At 47.0% G+C, this 18,310-nt stretch overlaps 1 long non-coding RNA gene across 1 annotated transcript; it reads right to left on the bottom strand.

Annotated features, from left to right (window-relative positions):
* Positions 1–9,105: 9,105 nt before the first annotated feature.
* On the bottom strand, positions 9,106–17,169 carry LOC123349604. The gene is made up of 5 exons (XR_006573594.1): positions 16,786–17,169; positions 15,192–15,343; positions 13,721–14,049; positions 12,226–12,429; positions 9,106–9,305 (listed from the first exon to the last, which is right to left on the bottom strand). It is a non-coding gene; the product is annotated as an uncharacterized LOC123349604 (long non-coding RNA).
* Positions 17,170–18,310: the final 1,141 nt, after the last annotated feature.

Below are 18,310 nucleotides of genomic sequence, written 5' to 3' on the forward strand. Positions count from 1 at the left end.
TCACCAAAACTACGATGTTAAACCATAGGAGAAAGGACAACCTTAGAGTTAGCTGGGTCAAGGCAATACAGTGCTTTGTAGGTAATTACCTATATACGGAATTGCCCCTTAGATACAAATCGGGACCCATTGCAGAGTACAGGGCTCTGTTGCTTAGTGATTATGTGGGGATGCCCTTCTGAATAGGCTTTTGGCTAAATCCTGCACTGGCTGATTCCCATGGAAAAACCTCCCTGAAGCTTCAATCTACTAATTATAACACGTGGGAGGAGGTGCACAGCATGTCTCGGAATCGGTAATGGGTGGTACTGTCAGATGGAGAAGAGGAAATGCCCTGACTTAAAACAGAGAACACATCTCATTAAAAAAAAAAAAGGGCGGCAGGGAAATTGGCAAAAAAGAGGCTTGGTGAGGTTGCTGGGATTGCCAGGGGCAGTCTGAAATTAGTTTACATTAGAACAGGTTGCACTTGATTTTTCTACAGTAGTTGTCATGGTTGGTAAGAATAACAAGACGTTAACATGGCAACATTGTAGAGCACACCATGCTCATACTGAGGCTGCCTAGAAAAACATCCTTATAAATACATTGCCTGGACAGGGAAATTTTTAAAAACTCTTTGAGAGATGTTAGGGTTTGTCTACACAGCGAGGTGATGTGGTCTCTGAGGGGGTGATTTCTAAAGTGCACTAACATACTACATAGTAATTGGTCCTTGTAGACTCTGCTGGTGCACACTAAAGGTTCCCTCATGCACACCAGCAGGGTCTATAACAACCAGTTCATATGCAACATGCTTGTGTGCTTTAGGAAATCACAGCCCTGTAGCGTGCATTATCCCACCATGTAGACAAGCCCTCAGTATCCATTTCAGGAGTCTTTGAGAAGGATTATTTCTGTTAATGTCAATTTTTCAAAGAAGCACCAAATGGTAGCCAAGTTTGCTCTCAAAGAGGCATTTGCAGGCACAAAATTTGTTATTTCACCCACAAGTGATCACAGTTTTAGAGTCCTGTAGGGATACAAAATTTGTATCTGCATCAGATTCGCAATCTGCAGACATGGTCCATGGTCCATGGGTATCCGCAGATATAAAGTAGATATCTACAGATTTGCAGGGCTGTACACCTATTCATTGTTACCCAACTTGTGCATGCATCTCTTTGAGCATTAAAAAAAAGGAGTTTTTATGCACCGCTTAATATATGTTCTAAACTAGGGAAGGGGTCATTTAAGAAGCAACTGTGAAAAATGTATATTGTTAATCTTTCTGTAGAAAACAGAGAACCCCTAAAACCAATTAATTTCCCCAGAGTCCACTCTCTAACACTCATCAGGACATAATATGTGCCCTCTGGAACTACCCAAATTAAAATCTTGGTCCTTGTAAAAGTGGTGAAAAATCATCCTGGAGCAGCTCAGAAAACCAAAATGTTTCTCATTCTTAATTTGTATTTTCTCAGGAAAATGAAAGACATTTTCAGAAAAATAAAACTGATATTTTACCATAAAAAGTGCACAAATTGGGCTATTTCTCTGAGGAAATGTCAATCTTCTAACCGTTACAAAGTCATAAAAGTTCACAACGTTTGTCTCAGAGGCCGACCGTTTGCCATTTTTGCTGCACAAAGTTATTTTTAAAATCACAGAAATAAATAATTCTGCTCTGGATCAAATGCACAAAATATCTTTTTTTTTGCTTTTCAGCATTTGCGTACAAAACTTGTCCCCAACTTTCATTCAGCTGCTCCTGGCGTCAGTAACCTTTCCAAGTTACATTTCAACTTCTGCTACAACAACATGCACACCTTACGGGTTCCTTCAGAACTCACTTCACACTCTCAGTAGAAAACAGTCACATATATATATAGCAAACAATATTAGGCAGAAATCACAGGCCAAGTCACTCACCATAAATGTTTCAAGGATTCCTTCTCTTCTCGCCCTCGGATGCAAGGAATAGAGGGAAGAACACAGATATTTACACACTCACCACCATGTGGAGAGGATTTGATGCGTCTTTCTTCCCTCTTTCCATTGACGAGCTCAAAAATGAAAAGAGAATGAGAAAGAACAAGGTGAAAAATGGGCAACCCCATCCCAGAATTTGGCATAGATAAACCCGAGTCCATATTTCTTATCTTCTGCTCTGCAGTAAGGTCACACTTGGGCTCTTGTGATCACTGCCATCTTGAACAATACACATGGGGCTTCCAGAGCTGAAGGCAGGAACTACTGTGCATCCTCTGGTGCATTCTAAAGTGCATTCGCTGGTGCTGCAACAGAGCCAAATACTCTGCTGCAGCTTGGCACAACGGGGGACCTGTAACTCACTCTCACCAGAATATTATATACCCAGTTCCTCTTATCCTCAGCCACTAATCACTGCACACTGCTGGGGCGCATGCACCATATCTGTGGTCAAAACAAGCATAAGCCCGTTTACCAAATAACATACCAGCTGTTTCTGTCTATACTGTGGCCAAGGCCTGAAGGCACAGGGAATTGCAGCTGATCAGCACTTCCAGTTTTGGCCTCCAAATAGTGAGGTCCCTATACACACTAAACTTGAGATAGGCCTGAATCACAGCCAGGGATTTGAAGGCCTCTAAATCTTGGGGCTGTGCTGATTCAAAGCTGGATCTGAATTTTGCAGTTTGGGCCCATGGCTATTGAAATGTGGTCCTGTAGACGCTTGCCATACTTACAGCTTCCATTGAGGCTATGAAGCTGACGGATGAGGAAGTCAACTGCGGAGGATTTCATTAAAACTCAAGCAATAGCCAATTCTGAATTTATACACTAGTAAATGCTAAGATGCAGCAAAGCACAATAATTATGGAAAAACACACATGCAGAATTCTGTCACTGTCTGAGTCGTCCCTCGTACATCAACATAGGTGCCAGAGGCAAAGTTTCATCTTTAAGCACACTGACATTGCTAACTCACATGCGATGTAGTAGGTTGCAGGCTTCAGCAATGTGACTGCAGTGTTCTGATTCATGGTGACGTGTGCATGGTATCGGCTGTGTCATCCAGTGAAAACCAATTATGACTTTAGGGGAAAATTAACAGATGGTTGTGGGAGAGTTCAGGAGTATTTCTTCTTCCACCAGGCCTGGGTGTTCATTATAGCACAGAGGTGGGGCTGGGTGTTGAACATCTAGCTAGTGATGGTGAGTAATGAGCACGTGCAGCCACATGTGGCATTATGTTCAGCAAAGGCTGCCAGCTAGGCACACTCACTGCTCAGCTTGCCATCCAGGTAACCCTGACATGTCCTACTGCACACCAGTGCAACAGAGATTCATAGATTGTAGGGACCTCGAGAGGTCATCGAGTCCAGTCCCCTGCCCTCATGGCAGGACCAAATACTGTCTAGACCATCCCGGATAGACATTTATCTAACCCACTCTTGAATATCGCCAGAGATGGAGATTCCACAACCTCCCTAGGCAATTTATTCCAGTGTTTAACCACCCTGACAGTTAGGAACTTTTTCCTAATGTCCAACCTAAACCTCCCTTGCTGCAGTTTAAGATGCTTCTACTCCATGACCCCGGCTACTCCTCAGAGCTGACTCTGGCCAGAGCATCAACAGAACATTGCTTCTTGTTCTATCCTTGTTCTAGCCTTAGAGGCTAAGATGAACAAGTTTTCTCCCTCCTCCTTATGACACCCTTTTAGATACCTGAAAACTGCTATCATGGCCTGCTCAGTCTTCTCTTTTCCAAACTAAACAAACCCAATTCTTTCAGCCTTCCTTCATAGGTCATGTTCTCATGACCTATGTAGGAATGCATTTCACCTCTCCTCTCAGTGATGTTTAAAGCAGCACGCAGTGGCCCAACTCCTCAGCGCAGCACAGTTTGGTGCATCGGCCTCCTTGGCAATCCCTTAGCTCTGCATAAGCAGTGCTGGGCCTATTCTCCAGCCTGGGAGCCATTTTAATTTGCACTGGCTGCCAATGGTCCTAAGGGGCTAATAGTGCAGCTGGAGCTGATAGGAAAGCACCAGCTGCCCTTGCTTTCCCCTGACCATGGTCCTTACCCTCATGTCAATGACACCAGCATGTGTCCAGTTAGGCAGACAGTAAGTCAGTGACAGATTCCAAATCCCGCCTCTTCTGGAGTCCAGGAGAAAAGCCACTTCCTGAGGTTTGTGAACGTCCAGCTACATGGGCTTTCTTCCCTTCTTAGCCTGGCCCAGTGTGATGAGCTCTCAATGGCCCCTACACACTTTCGTCATGGTGTATTGTTTTTAAAGGGAGGCCCGAAGCCTTCTATCTCCCCACCTTCAGCTTTGGGGTGGCCTCTTCAGGGACAACTGGATGGCCAACGCTGGCTCTTCCCTGGCCATCTGTGGACAACTGGCTGGCCCACATGTACACGCCAGTACAGCAGGGCACAGTGAGCCTTTGTCCTTGGCCTCTTTGAAATGTAAAGGGCACTCTGGAGCTCAGACCCCAAAGCGAGCTGCCATATAGTGAAATCCCTGCCGCCATTCACCAGCAAGCCCGTAACCCTACCTTGAGGCTAGGCAGACGCTTGGGCAGCTTGGGAAGGCGAGGAGGGGGCTTATGAGGGAGAGTTGCAGAGCTTGGGGTTGGGTGGGGGACCTCAAATATTTAAGTTATTCTGACAAGTTTCAGGTCTATATCCAAAATGTAGGGCACTTATTGGAACTAACCCTAAGCTGACCTTCTGAGGTGTGCTGATCATGAATTGTTATCCTCCTTCCTTCCCCATCACTGCTTTCTTCTGCGGGCTCCACCACTGGCTATGGTGATTATTTTCCTGGAAAAGGTAAAACCTGTAGTTTGGTAATCGCTATGGCTTCTGATTCAAAAGTTGCTACATGACTGGAGCTGCGTTGGGTACTGATGAATTTGCAAATGTTTGTGTATGTAACTTCCGCCTCTATGCCTTATGTCAGTGAGAGAAACAGGCCACTACTCACAATCAGCCAGAGGCGCACACCGGAGGAGCTGGACCCTAGTAATAGGTCTGTTTTTTGGCTCTCTGTACGCTATTGCCTGACATTTCACATCCCTCATTTGCTTATAGTATAAACTCTGAGGAATAGTTGTGTGGGCTGCAGTACTTTAGATGCCAATGTAGTCGAAGTGTGCAGTGTCGCTGTAGCTGTGTTGGTCCCAGGATATTAGAGAGACAAGGTGGGTGAGAGACCAGCTTCTGTTGGTGAGAGAGACAAGCTTCAGAGCTAGACGCCTTCTGTGTAAGCGTGAAGGCTTGTCTCTCTCACCAGCAGAAGCTGGTCCAATAAAAGATATTAACTCACCCACCTTGTCTCTCTAATGTAGTTGAAGGACATGAACATTAGCGTTACAAATGACAGGCAGTGACTAGCTGGACCTCTGGTGCAAGCATTTCTTTTTTTGTTAAGAGGCTTGGGTGTATCATTAACTGGAAAATCTTTCCCAGTGAATACTAACTGCAGCTTGCACAGAGGCCACAATGTGAACAATCCACCTCTTTGGCAGAAGACAATAAAGGAGCACATTTCCAGGTGGGAGGCACAGCGCGCGCGCGCACAGAGAGAGAGAGAGAGAGGTGCTCGCTAATGCCCACGTTTGAATTTTAACTGCCGACCAGGCTCCAGACCTCTGGACCAGGTTCAGAGGTGGTGTAGATGGCTTTGTAAGTTACATATCAATAATTCAGTGGGAGGGGCTGTACATTGGCCAGATTCAGAACTGCTGTGCCTTCAGACAATGCTGTTGTGGAACGGAACCCGCTCTCACTGCATCTGAATTTGATTTCAAAAGAGACCTTCCCATGAAAGAAACAACGTCCTAAGTTATGTTTTATTCCTTGGTTGCCTATACTAGGCTAAGTTAAACAATGACATAGAACATAGAGGTTCTTTTACCCCCCTCTGGAGAGGGTGAACAGACCAATAATTGAGAGTACGTATTTTTTTTAAATTGTTACTTTAGTCTGGCATTCCCAGTTTGAAATTATGGCAACGGTGAGGAAGGTGCCTGGCTCGGTTTGTTACAGTAAAGCTGTGTTGTACTTTAGATTACTGATTAACAAACAGCAATGGGGCTCTGCCTTGACCTTTTTTTCATTTGAGCAAATATGCTCTTCCCTGCCACTTGTAAACAGCAGGTTCTGGTAACTGAGTCACGTACTTTTCACGCCATCGAGGTTAGTTTTCTGTTCATCTCTGGCAAGGCATATTGAGTTTGCCCGACTCAGTAAAGCCATTGTTTAAGATTATTAGTAATAGCAGTAGCAATACCACCACCACTCCTGTGACACTAGAGATCTGAGGGCCTCCAAGTGCTTTGCCAGCATTAATTAAAGAAACCTCACAGCACCCCATGAAGTAGATAATGACTGTTATCTCCACATTAGAGCAGGAGACGAGAGGTGTTAGTTCAGAAAAATTCCAGGAGGGCAGAAGGGGGCAGACAAAGTTGTGCCAGCTTCCCCATTTCTGCCTCCCTGCTGAGCCCACGACTGCTCATGGGGGGTTAGCTGGCCAGTCTCAGCCTGCAGGGGGGCAGGCAGGTGGCAGACCAGTCCTATCCCAGGCAGTAGAGAGGACAGTGGGCCTGGGGGAAGGCATTGAACTAGTGGCTGGCCTTAGCAGGGATTGGGGCCTGGCGCACTCTATGCTCATCTCTGGCCAAGGCTCTCATTGCTCCTGTTTCCTGGCTGGCAGGTGGAGAGGAGGGTGTCAGAGGCCACTCAGTACAATTTGCCACCCCCCACCCCTCCATAGACCTAGAGTGGCAGATTTGGCCTGGCTGCCCTTCCATCAAAAGCAAGTGGTGTTGCAATCGGGCACATGGAGTGGCAATGCTAGTCACTCAAATTTGGCCTGGCCACCCCGCCTTTGTGACAGGGGGCAGCCACCGAAGGCTGCTTCCTTGTGGGGGCAGGTCTGGATGGAATCAGCTGCCCCCCAACCTATAGCAAATGGCCCCCCAACCTATAGCAACCTATAGTAACCTGGTGTACAACAGAAAGGTTAAGGTCATTTGCAGAATTGGCCTTGGGTTTTGTGTGCCTTGTTGTTGGGTGCTGGTCTGGGGTCTGATTTGCAGAGTTGCTGAGCTCATACAGCTCCAGCTGAAGTCAATGGGACTTATGGGTGCTTAGCAACTCTAAAAAAAAAAAAAAAAACAGGCCCAAAGTCTGGGCACCCAGCATGGCCATGTTAGAAAACTGTGGCCTGAGGACAAAATTGCACAAGAAGTCAATGGGAGAGATGGGAACTGCACCACAGAGTTTTAGGAGCTGAGCCAAAGCCACTAGAGGCCAAGGGAGTTTTTCCATTGACTTCAGTGAGTTTTGAATTAGCCTTATAATGGGATTTTCAAAAGTGCCTCGGCACCTAGCTCCCACTGAAATCAGTGGACGGTAGGCCCCTCCTCACTTCTGAAAACCCTACTATTACTGACTGAAGAACTGACAGTCTGCCAGAAGCTGTGTACACCTTCATTATGGTCCTACGGACACCAACCCCTCAGTCAGGTTTTTATGGCAAATCACACTGTGTGGGGGGAGGCAGACTACTGCAAAAACAAAATAAGGAACCTCTTTGCAGCTGACTGCACTAAGGTACATTTCCTACCTGCTCCTTTATTTTCTCTGCCTTCGTTCTCCTCACCTTAAAGCTTTGCAGCTGTCAGCTGTTTGTGGTGGCTGAATTAGTCAGGGCGGTTGTAGCATTCATCTTAGCTGAAGGTTGATTTATCCTGCAGTTAACTAGTCCCTAATTATCATTTGGAAGCATCAGCCACTCAGTAAACAAGGTGAAAGTTTCACCTAGATTATTAACCAGTCAATATCATCTAAGATTCTTCATGGCGAAGGGTAATTATTTGTATTAATTACAGATTCCTTGCAGGTAGATTATGTCACTGTATATTCTGGGTTGGATGCATTATAATGGGCGAATGACTTGTTTTTCTTGTTTCTTTGATTTATTCAAAAATCTTTCCCCTTGTAGACACACACTACTCCCCTAAACCAAACCTGATGTTGTATTTAGAGGAAAGATGTCCAGTGGTTAGAATACTAGGCTGGGAATTGGGAGACCTGAGTTGAATTCCTCAAGCTGCCACACTCCTCTGTAGGAATGTCGACACTGTGCACTAAGCCTGTGTGGGGCCTGGGTGTGTGGCTTTGATGTTTCCAAGCCCAGATTTGAGCGTCCACACTGCAATGTAAACCTGGGTTTACTTGCTGGACCCAAGTCTCACAACCGTGCTACTGCGTCCATACTGCACTACACAGACCTTCAGACTCGGGTCTATTGTGTGACTTGTGCCCACGCTGCAAAGTGACAGGGTTTGGACCTGAGTCACAGCAGGGACTAGGGCTGCCCCTCGCCCCTTACAGAGTGCAAGGAGCTGCATGTTGCAGACCCATGTCAGATGAACGTGTGTGTGGATGGAAGGAGCTTTGGGCTCAAACCTGAGCTAGAGCTTGGGCTTAGTGTGCACTGTCCACATACCCAGTCACCTTGGGCAAGTCCCATAGCCTCTCTGTGCCTCAGTTCCCCCCTCTATAACCTCAGGATAATAGGACCTTACACACAAGGATGTGAGGATAAATACATTCAAGATTGTGAGGCTCTCCCATACTAGCGTGATGGGGTGGGGTGATCGGTCAATATGATCAGAACTTTCAAATCAAAGTAGAAACACTTTCTCCTTTCACTGACCCCCCAAACTCCCACTGTCCCAAAAAGTTCTCGTTGTAATACCTTGCAGTTGAATATAGCCACTTTCATCCAAGTGGCGGATGAAACAGGCAACTACTCACAATCAGCCAGAGGCGCACACCAGAGGAGCTGGACCCTAGTGATAGGTTTAGTGAAGATGTTTGTAGTTTTTAAAAGATGCGGCTTAACTAAATAGCTGTGAACTATCTGAGTTAGTGACGTTTCTGAGTGGCGTGATATGATTCTCAGAAACTGCTGCTTGGTTGAGAGTCCTCCTCCCCTTCTGCTGAGTGTGGCTGGGGATCTGATGCGTAACCCAAATCGCCAACTTTATTTAAATGATAATTTATGCTGTTAGAAATAGGTTCTCAAACACTGGAAGACAAAAAACTATCTTGATTTTGGACAATAAATCCCAACTTCTTTCCTGCAGTTTCCGATTCTCTGTGGTGTCCTGTACCCTGAGCCCCTTCTCAACAAGAGGCCAGCCCCAGGGTTGGGGGTCGGGTGCTGCTTTCAGAGGGATGGCATGATCCAGCTTTCTTTAACTTCCTGCAGCTTCAAGGAGCGTTTGGCTCTAAATCCCAAGTTCCAGCTATTTCTGTGAAGAAACATCTCAGTGTCACAGAGTTTTTAGTCGTGTGACTCCCATGCACCCATCTGAAAAATCCAGCCTAGTGACTCACCCCATATATATCACTTATGAAAACATCCCAAACACTATATACACATTCTGGGGTTCAGCTCCTTGTTTCCCTTCACTTACATATTCTACAGCAGAGGTATCCTCAGGGCCTAAAACCCAAGCAGCAGTAGGAGCAAAACCCTTTGCTTGTGAGATCCTGATGGGTGTATAACATGGTCCAGCAAAGTGGTATCCTGGGGGCGCTGTAGACATGAGGCCAGATCCTCAGCTGGTGTAAATCACTGTTGAAGCTACTGGCCATTCACATCAATGGTGTCCTAGGGAAAAGCCATGTGGCTGTGTGCACTGGTCATGAGTTACATGATGCCAGTGCATAAGAGACACTGACTAAGCTGCAAATAACGTCAGTTTCACATGATGGCCGACCAGCTGCAGTGTTTATTTATCCCCTTGGAAGCACTGTCACAGCTCCCACGGCCAGGGATGTGAAAAGGCCCATTCATCCCTTAAGCAAGCGGTCCAGCCGTGGGAGCCAGTGCGTATGCAGCAGCACATCTAGTGCTCAGGTCTCTGTGGAGACGGGGGCTACACTGGGATGACTCCACAACAGGCAGGCTGGAGGGTGATAATCATCGAAACCAACCAGTCATTCCTGCAGGGCTATGCAGCACCACAGCGGAGGTCAATGCTGTATGCAGAGAGACCCTCACTCAGGGCAGGCCTGAGGCCTAGGCACTCCCACAGGCATGAGCAGTACAAGAGCAGTTCTCTTTTTTTCAGAATAAGCTTCTAGCAAAGAGCTGTTCAAAAACATGATCAGAGGGCCCTTGATGCAGGGTTGGCTCCCTGAGCCTGAAGTAACAGCTCTGCGAGGGATGAACGACCCAATGCACATCCATGCAACACTAATTGCAACTAAAGTGTGTGTGTGTGGGGGGGCTGTGAACACCACCCCAGTAGGGGGCCCTGTGTGCGACAGAAGAATGGTGCAGTAGGCCTGGATCCAAGCAGAAACACCCCAGCTGCTGAGCTAGGTACGGGGACTCCTTTGGCTGCCACCCCTGCCTTGCCCCCTGTCACACACTGCTGCAGAGTCACAGGGGAACCCCACACCATGGCGTGTCTGAAGCTCCAGACTGCCTTGTTCCAGCTCTGGCTGCCTATGAATACAACTAACAAGGCACAGACCACACAGTAGAACTCCATTATTATGCTTCTGTGGCATCCCATCTCCTCTCCTTTGGCTGTACATGGCGTGTAGGTCCTGTGGACAAGTGCACTGCCTTCTTGCAGTAACCTGCGGGACAGGCGATACCATGCTCACTGTCCCGGAGCACGCTCACAACAGAGGGGAACATGGCAGCAGTTTTGCCTCAGTTTCCCCTCCATCTTCTATAACTTCATCCAGCCTCCAAAACCTTCCAGGCTGCTTCAGTGACTAAGCCCCCCAGCAAAGTCACATTTAGTCCTTTCCCTTCCCACAAGCTTTGCAGTCAGGTGTCTTCCACCACTGGATCCAGGCACACTACATTCCTTCTCCTCTTTGGCCACAGCAGCCCTCTCACTAGAGCGCAGGAACAGGCCTCTTCACTGCCCGGTAGCTCCAGGGGACTACAATATTCCCAGGCAAATCCTGGCCCTCTCGCAGCCCATAGGCTTGTGCAGGCTCCTTCCCCAGGCGTTTGCTAAAAGAGACCTAGCAGCCTCACAGGCTTTCCTCCAGACACCCTGCCCCACCCCCTGGGGTCCCCGCCTCAGCCAGCTCTCTACAGAGAGCTCTGACCAGTCACACTAATTTCCTGCCCTCAGCCAGGTTTACCCCCCAGTCACGCCACACTCTTTCCCTGACACCCCCAACTGCTGGGCAGTCCCAGGCGCTGGCCAGGTGTGGCAGGGTGGAGCTAATTGAATGGGGCTGGCCAGCCCCGGGCCTTAAAGGGGCAGACAGCCCCATAGCACAGGCACGCTGCCTTCTTTCCTGTCCAGCACCCACTGTGCCTACTGCTGCTTCTAGACAAATAACACACTGGTGCCACCACACTGTCCATCGGCTCCACTTCCAACCATGCACGCTGCCATCTGAGGCCAGGTTACTGCTGCCTCAGGCAGCCCAAACACACCCTGGCTTTGGAATATTTTGTACTGTGAGGTGATGGTGTCATTGCACATAAATGGCTCATGCCCTGACTCTGCACATTTTTTTTTTGAACAAGCCAATGACAGAAACCTAAGTAAACCAGTAGAACAACAGTTATTGCCTTTGCCATTAACAGTCTATTTTATTACCAAAAAACCCTCTGTGCACTGCCAGATGCATTATGCTCTATCTATCCTATGACATCACAGGGAGGGTAGGATTCTCACATGTGTCTGGTGGTTGTGGGGCTCCCCATATTGTGGCATGGTTCACCTTGCTCCCCAGTGTGCGCTACATGGGAGCATGCAGCCCCACCGCGCAATTAGTTTGCTCAAGATGGGAAGGAGAGTTGCCTTTTTAAGGACTGCATTATCTCTACCCCTCGCGCAGCTGTGTGAAGCCAGGGAGGAGGGCACAAGGAGCTCTGAGGGCCCCAAACAAAGCACAAGTAGGGTGGCAGTCCCTGCTCTCAGGGAAGTTCAAGGACTGCTGTCGGCATCCCTGCAGCTCGTGTGGAGAAGGGCTGGGGAGGGTCACAGCAAAGGAGCAGTTTTACTCCATGCTGCACTCACTGCAGGTCAGGAGCTAAACGCTACAGTCTGGCCCAAGCAGCTCACAGTCTGAGCCCAGTGGGAGGAGTCCCCTGAGCATTGTGTACACTATGGCGCCTAGGAGGGATCCCTCAGCAATGCTAAGGGAGCAGGCTGGCTCTGTACATCTTCATGTTTGTTTACATACATTTTTCTCTGCATGGGCAGAGGTCTGTGGAACTGCTGATTCATCAGCATCTTTGCTGCCTGTGGCCACTCCACTTGACCCAAGGATAATTTACTTTTCTTGGCTGCTCAGCTTGGGCTGCTGCTGTCTCCATTCCCTCAGACTTCAAGGGATTTGGGTAAAAGCAAATATTGCTGGGTATTTGGTGAAGCTGTTGAGTTAACTCTGTGAGGGAAAACAGAATGACAAATGAGCAGGCTGACTCCGATGTCGTACCCCAGGGGGAAGGGTTGTCCCTAAATGAACTCCAGACAGGAGATGTTTTCTGACATGCAGCCTTATTCTCTACTGGTCTCCCAACAAATCTCTGATCCAAACCCACTGAAGTCAAGGGGAGTCTTTCCCATTCAATGTGACTTCTGTGGACTTTGCATCAGGCCCCTGTACTGTACTGCACACCCATAAAGGAAACAGAGGGTAAATTGTTGACTACCACACAGGCTAGTCCCAGATAGGATACAATAGTCTCCTGTGCACGTCTCCTGTCAGATAACTCCTGCTGCCTTTACCAAAGATGCTTTGATGCTCCATTTCCTCCCTCCTCCCCCCACCTTGTCATCATCAGCTCCTGTTTTCTGCAAGTGACGATAAAATCAAGACAAGGATTAAAGCCCGAACGCATTTCCCCATTTTACTCTGTTTGGTTTCGTACTAACGCTCTGTTGCTGCCCGTCCACATTCCCATGTACAGTCAGCGGTCCCAACAAGCATGGGAATGCTAATGGCATTGAGATGTCCGACCAGTGCAGGAACTTGGGCGTCTGCCTAGGAAGAACTGCAGAGGATTATATTAGTTTGCTGTCAATAACCCAGTTGACTAGAACAGTAAAGATACTGACAGCAACAAAACCAGCAGCCTGGCTTTGTCATCAGCATTGACACTGACAGCAGCAGTGCCCTTGTACCCCGACAGCACTATAGGCCAGGTCAGAGCCTATTCCCATGGAAGTTGAAGGCACTCAGCACCTGGCAGTATTGAGCCCTATAAAAATTGCTCTTTAAAGGTTGTACAGTAAAGGTCTGGTCACTGTGCTATATGTTACACATATGGATCAGATTCTGCCACCTGCACACCAAGCTGTACCTTACCCTCAGGGAATTCACTGAAACCAGTGGACCTGCTTATGGACCAAAGTACATTCAGCCTGAGTGAGGCTAGCAGGAGCTGGCCCTAAATTGGCAGTGCTAGTATTGGAGATTGGTATGGAACCCCATATCCTGAGCACCTGCAACACCCACTGCAGTTAGGTCAGTTGTAGTTGCTTGGCAACTCTTAGCATCAAGCCCAGGGTTCTCAAAGGAGTAACCCTAAAATCTTGCAAATTGCAATAACATAATTTTAATCAATAGCGGTAGGAAAAAATGCCAAATTGGATAGCAAAACTCATGAGCTCACACGATACCCTGGGAAGTGACTGTCTCCCTGCAGTACATCACACAGCGCTTTTTATCCAACCTGAAAATGTGTATCAGAGCCGCCGTGGAGATCCTGGCTGATCCTCCACCGCCTGCAGGCATGGAGGGCAGCAACACACACAGCCAAGCAGGTGGTTTGGGCCTTTAGCTGACTTAGTACTGCCACAGCCGATACTATATGGTCATGTTCACTATTAGTACAAGAGTCTTTCATTTCACCGACATGCTTTTGTGTAAGAGGCTGTTGCTTGGCTGAAGATTTACAGATCTTTTGGCTAGAGAGTGAGCAGGCTCCAGGCGAAGCTATTGTCACTTCTTTTTATCTTCTGATTGGAATGGGGCATTTTTTAAAGTTGCTTTTTTTCCTCCCTGAAAAGAAGGGGAGAATAAATGACTTGACATTTTTCACCCTGTAGTAAAACATCCGTTAAGAGCACTGAATAAATTCTGCTCCTTCATTTTGAAGAGGCATGGCTCTTTACGGCCTTAGATGCTGCCTTACAACAATAATAACAGGAAAATAAACTGTCAACATAGCTCTCAACAAAGCAATAAAAGTGCAAGTTTCAGACATCTGGCCGGTAGAGCCACGCAGTATATTTTCAGTGAATGCTTGTCTCAGAGAAACACGCAGTGCAATAAAATTGCTTCAAGCTCCTCCTGTCGGCAGCTGACATTTCCATTCTCAGTTTTTTTGTGGGTCTCGAAAGGCTAAAGTGACTGACATTGTTAAAGTTAAATCCTTGCTATAGGTGCCACGCAGCCACCACAGCGTTCTGCTTTCACAGGGCTACTAGTGCAGCGGAGTTTCGGAAGGTTTTTCGATTGGCCTAGACATGACAGTCTAGCAACTTGCTACCAATAGAAATAGCAGACGATGGTAGCACTGTGAAAATATGCCCTGTGTTAATCGTTTGTCGAAAGGTAGCATAGGCAGGAAGCTGGTGAAAAGGATACACATGCTATTGTTTTCTGCTCTTTTTTATGGGATCCCAGTTGTAACAGAAGCAAAAAATATGGTCAACATGCAGGACCAAATTCAGAGGTGCTGTAGTGGGTGCAAGGATTTCCTGGACCCCTAGCAAGCTAGCTTTCAGCCTGAGTGCACCATGAAGGCTGAGCTTGCTCCACTGGCTGAGAGTTGATTCTCTTAGATTTGTCAGCTTCTAGCCCCAGCATAGGCCATGGAGATTTGTGGGCCCTGGCTGGGATGGAGGCGGTTGAATTTCAGTGGCTCTGTTTCTTTCCTCTCAGAGAGCACCCAGAGGGCAGCGCTGCTTTCATGCCTGATCTATGCTCTTATTTTGTATTATATCTTGCTTTGGAAATAACTTCATAAAAGCCAAAAAAACAACCCCCCCATCCAAATAACAAAGAAAGCCGTGTAGCAGCTGTCACCATCAGAAATAAATTACGGCTTCCTTAGTTGACATTGAGTCAAGAGAAGCAATGTCCTTGCCTGCTCTACAATAGCAATCTGTTACAGAGTGGTTATTGGTTACTAAACTTACCAGCATTACTTCCCTAGATTTAGGCTCTTCTCCGGTCAAATGGTGTGGTGAGGCGCCTGATACTCCAGCAAAGCACTTTGCTGCTTCAGCATTTGTGGCATAGCACAGTTCTCACAGTAGAGCAAAACACTGACCTTCAGTGGCGTGTTTGTCTGTGTAAATGTAACACAAAACACAACTCTGGCTCATTCATTTCCTTAAGCGCCTAATCCTTCTTTGGATTTACATGGCTGATTCAGAGCAAAATGAATTTTTTGCTCTGATCTGGAATAGTCAGAGACTACAATATGGATTATAATCTTGCATAAAGGACTGACAAAGTAACTGTACATTTGCACAAAGCAGGTTGTATGTGTTAGCATACACTGTATGTGTTAGCATACACTCTGTGCACTGAACTACTGCAAGCACACACCAGACAATTTCATCTTCAATTGGATACAATAACTCACTGACTATTGCATTGCATCTGACAGGTGAGGAAACCACTATATTTTATTAGGTTACATTCTCTGTGAGTCTTTCCGCACCCATTTCTACATCAGGATTGTTTTGTAATGCCTTACACTGAGAGCTGTAAGAAAGGAGCACTACATGATACATATGTGACTGAATAAAATAGTTCCACAATAAAAACAATGTCAACTGCTTTTGGGGGATTTCAGTGTGATTATATCCTTGCAGTAGACAGGTGGACACAGTGCAGTTTTGAGTGGCCTCCACTGTAATGAAAAAAAGATGTGATGATTAGAATAACCCTGTGCCCCATCCTCAAAATGGGATTTTCAAATCCTCCTGACAAGCGCAGATCAGACTTTGGGGGGGTCCCACATGCAACTTTTTGCAAACATTTACACCACCCATTAAAATCGAAACTCTTGAAATATCTCATTGTGGCACACAGCCAAGTTTGCAATCCGTGGGTGAAAAAAGCTGTCAGCATAGTGGAAAAAATATTCTGCTGAAACTGAAAATCTATACAGAAACAGCAGAGTCATTCTTTAGCAGTTAAGGTAGTCCAGGCTTATTACCAGCTAGTGGTATAGTGGATCATATCTGGCACATATACACTGTCACTTGCTGCCATGACGTAATATAAAATGCTAAACAAGAAAAGAATTAGAAGCCCAGTGCTGACTTTCCTCACGCAGATTTATTGTATAGTGTATTGGGGTGAATTCAGGTCTGATGAATGGCACCAGATTGATCCTACTAGAGACTGAAGGCCTCTAATTATCCACAACATGAGCATCAGCAGGGCAAGTGACTTTGCACTACCCAGCTCATATACATCAACTCTGACCTGGAGGAGCAGCCTACAGGAATGAGATAACGTTTAGCCTTCAGCAGCATCGCCAATTCTTACTGTTCTGATTTACTATTTGTTCTGTGGTAGCGCCTAAGAGCCCTAGTCATGGCCCAGGACCCCATTGTGCTAGATGCTGTACAACCACAGATGTGATTTGATCAAGATTCTCGCAATAGCTGATGTTTTACTGAAAGCCCCAGCTCCTGAAAACTATTACTTAGGTGAGAATTTCAACTTCTTTTTAAAAAGGAAGGTGCTAGAGAAAAGCTTGACTATGTTACTCACGTACACCTGTGGAAGTGTGGACTCACTGGAGGCATACCCCTTTCTGGCTTGTCATGGCCTAGCAGCTCTGTCCTCGTCCAGCGCCCCCTGCTGACAGACACTTGGGCTCTGCAGTGGTCTCTCTTCTTGTGACTCAGCCCTCTGGCCAGGCCACTGTACAGTCTTTTCCTTCCCAGGATATAAACATCCCACGTGGATAGTGTCCCACTTGACACTGGTCATTGACACATCTTCTGCTCCTCCCGGGGTCCTCTTCCGTTCCACCCTTCTGTCAGGCTAGTCAGGGCTTCTCCCTGGAGTCTTTCAACCAAACTCAAAAGCAGAATACAATCCACAATGAAAGCTCCACTGAGTTTAACTTTTAATCTATCGTGGGTTCTCCCCCAAGTCTCTGTTCTCTTGTAGAACTCCGAGTCTCACGAATTACCTCCCTGGAGTCTGGCCTCTACTCTGGATCCTCTACTCCCATTTATCCCTATAGCCATTTGCTTGTTGGCTGCCCCTCTCTCAAGCCTACTCCAGGAGTCTTCTTCACTGCTACTGCCCTCTCCCCTCAGGGCCCTTCCCCAGGTATAAACTCCCTCCTGCTGTCCCTTTTTGATTGAATGCCTTCCTGGATTTCTTCCCTGGAGGGCCAGATCCTGCTCTTTTGTCCAGGCTCAGCACCAGAGGTTTCTCTGTATTTCTCCATGTTCCACTACCTACTGCCAGGGATGCTGGAACAATGTTTATAGTGCTGAGAGCCATTGAACCAATCTGTAAACCCAGCATATGATGAAAACCACTTCAAGCCAGGGGGTCCCAACACCGCTAGTTCCAGCACCTATGCCTACTACTCAGGGCTAATCTACACTGGGAACTTACCTGGCATTGACGTGTCTCTCAGGGGTGGAAAAATCCACACCCCTAAGAGATGTAGTTAAACTGATCTAAGCCCTAGTGTAGACAGTGCTAGGTCAATGGAAGAATACTTCTGTCAACCTAGCTACTGCCTCTTGAGGAGATGGATTCCCTATGCTGATGAGAGAATCCCTCCCGCCGGCGTAGGTGGTATCTTCCCTGAAGCACTGCAGCTGTAGTGGTTTAAGTGTAGCATAGCCTTAGATAGGGACTGCAGAGTTTTTTCCCTCCCTCTTCTGCTCTGGGTTTCCTCTCATTACAAAAGCCATCCAGCTCCTCCCCAGCTGGGCTTCATCTTTAATTTGGCCTGGCCACCCTTCAGGGGATACCAGGTATATTAACTGGCCTCTGAGGCTCACATTAACCCTTTTCAGCAACTGTGTGGGGTAAACACCCCATCACAGCACCCTAAGGCTCAAATACGAGAAGGCAAAGAAAAAGAACTCAACATTTACTGGGTGGTGGCGTTTTTTAAATCTCTAGATCTTTAATCCAATCTGATTTTTTTGTCTCAACATTTGGCAAAATGGCTTCATGTACCTATCTCAACAGTGTTTCGGTCTCTCCCCTGAGATTGTTTTAATAAAGGTGCCAATTTCGTGCCAAGTATGGTAGTAGTTTTGGT

This window comes from Mauremys mutica, chromosome 14, assembly GCF_020497125.1.
Source record: "Mauremys mutica isolate MM-2020 ecotype Southern chromosome 14, ASM2049712v1, whole genome shotgun sequence".
In the NCBI taxonomy this organism is placed as follows: Eukaryota; Metazoa; Chordata; order Testudines; family Geoemydidae; genus Mauremys; species Mauremys mutica.